Below are 2,500 nucleotides of genomic sequence, written 5' to 3' on the forward strand. Positions count from 1 at the left end.
ATTGGGGCACACGTGTGCATATCGGGGCATACCGGGCCTATCGGGGCACACGCGTACATACCGGGGCATACCGAGCCCTACTGGGGCACACGTGCGCATATCGGGGCGTACCAAGCCTATCGGGGCATACGCATGTATCCCAAGGCATACCGAGTCAATCCGGGCATACGCGTTCATACCGGGGCGTAACGGGCCTATCGGGGCATACTTGGGCATATCCGGGCAAAAAATGCCCAAAACTTGCGCAACCTTGGCAACCGTGGTCCATTCCTCTCTATATGCCTAGCCTTGCCAACCGTGGTCCATTCCTCACTATATGCCATGGCCTTGTGCCCATGGTCTTCCCAAGACAGCGTCCAAGGCCCCCGGAAGGCCAAGGGAGCCCAACCCAGCAATGCCCTGCTATGGCAAGCCAAGGCCAAGCATTCCGGTGCCTATCCGGGCAAAAATGCAATTCCTCTCTATATGCCTAGCCTTGGCAACCGTGGTCCATTCCCCACCATATGCCATGGCCTTGTGCCCATGGTCTTCCCAAGACAGTGTCCAAGGCGCCCGGAAGGCCAAGGGAGCCCAACCCAGCAATGCCCTGCTTTGGCAAGCCAAGGCCAAGCATTCCGGTGCCTAACCTTGGCAACCGTGGTCCTTTCCTCACCATATGCCATGGCCTTGTGCCCATGGTCTTCGCAAGACATCGTCCAAGGCGCCCAAAAGGCCAAGGGAGCCCAACCCAGCAATGCCTTGCTAGGACAAGCCAAGGCCAAGCATTCCGGTGCCTATCCGGGCAAAAACGCCCAAAGCATGCCCATTCCTTAGCCTATCCAGGCAAAAACGCCCAAAATCTGCACATTCTAGTGCCTATCCGGGCAAAAACGCCCACCAGCATGCCACCCTCCTATAGGGTTTGCGCAACCAACCAGCCTAACCACCAGTGGCAACCAAAGGTGCTGTTAGCGACGACTTCTGAAGACGCAACGAGACGCGACGTGTTTGCGCCCAGACGCGACGAGACGATGCGGGATCTGCGCCCAAGAATGCCTAGACCCGTCGACTTGATGCGGGATCAGCTCGCCCAAGCATGCCTAGTGTGCAAGGCCTGTGTGCAAGGCTAGTGTCCAAGGCTAGTGTGCAAGGCTCATGTGGAACGCTAGTGCGCAAGGCTAGTGCCCAAGGCTTGTGTGCCAGGCCCGTGTGCAAGGCTAGTGTCCAGGGCTTGTGTGCATTGCTTGAGTGCAAGGCTTGTGTGCATTGCTCGAGTGCATGGCTTGTGTGCAAGGGTTGTGCGCAAGGCTAGTGTGCGGGGCTTGTGCGCATGGCTAATGTGCACGGCTTGTGTGCATGGCTACCGTGCAAGGCTAGTTTGCATGGCTAGGGTGCAAGGCTCGCATGCGAGGCTAGTGTGCAAGGCTGCGTGCAAGGGAAGCGTGCAGGGCGAGTGTGCGAGGCCACTGTGCACGGCGCCAGCACTAGCGAGCCATCATCCGCGTTGCCATGGCTCGCTTGGCCTTGGCTTGCCAGGCCCCGACACGAGCAATCGCGCATTTTCTTTGCAACCGACCATCAATGCCGCCCAACGGGGCCAGCACGAGCAGTCATCCGCGGTCCCCTGGCCCTGCGCACGTTTGTCTTTGAAACCGAGCATCAATGCCACAGAAAGTGCCGGGGCGCCAGCTGGAGCCATCATCCGACGTGCCATGGCTCGCTTGGCCTTGGCTTGCCGGGCCCCGACACGAGCAATCGCGCATTTTCTTTGCAACCGACCATCAATGCCGCCCAACGGGGCCAGCACGAGCAGTCATCCGCGGTCCCCTGGCCCTGCGCACGTTTGTCTTTGAAACCGAGCATCAATGCCACAGAAAGTGCCGGGGCGCCAGCTGGAGCCATCATCCGACGTGCCATGGCTCTGGTCCCATGGTCTTCGCAACCGAGCATTCGTGACACCCGCGGGGCCAGGACACCAACCCTTCCGACACGAGCATTCACGCATGTTCTTTGGCCACACAACGGCGCCAGCACGAGCAAAATCATCCGCGGTGCGGTGGCCTTGCACGGCCTTTTGTCTTTGGAACCAACCATCAGTGCCACGGGAAGTGCCGGAGTCCCGGCATCCGCGGTGCCAAGTCATTGCGCCCTTGGTCTCTGCAGCGGGGCATGCCGGGCACTCCCAACCATTGCAAGCAAGCAAGCAAGCAAGAAAGAAAGTAAGTAAGTAAGTAAGTATTACATATAGGGGCGGGACATGCGGGGAGATCTGCGAAACGTGCATTACGGGGCACACGCGTACCTACCGGGGCATACCGACCCCTATTGGGGCACACGTGTGCATATCGGGGCATACCGGGCCTATCGGGGCACACGCGTACATACCGGGGCATACCGAGCCCTACTGGGGCACACGTGCGCATATCGGGGCGTACCAAGCCTATCGGGGCATACGCATGTATCCCAAGGCATACCGAGTCTATCCGGGCATACGCGTTCATACCGGGGCGTAACGGGCCTA

This window comes from Tasmannia lanceolata, unplaced genomic scaffold, assembly GCF_043159265.1.
Source record: "Tasmannia lanceolata isolate RefF3 unplaced genomic scaffold, GAP_Taslan_0.1 ptg000129l, whole genome shotgun sequence".
Lineage (NCBI taxonomy): Eukaryota > Viridiplantae > Streptophyta > Magnoliopsida > Canellales > Winteraceae > Tasmannia > Tasmannia lanceolata.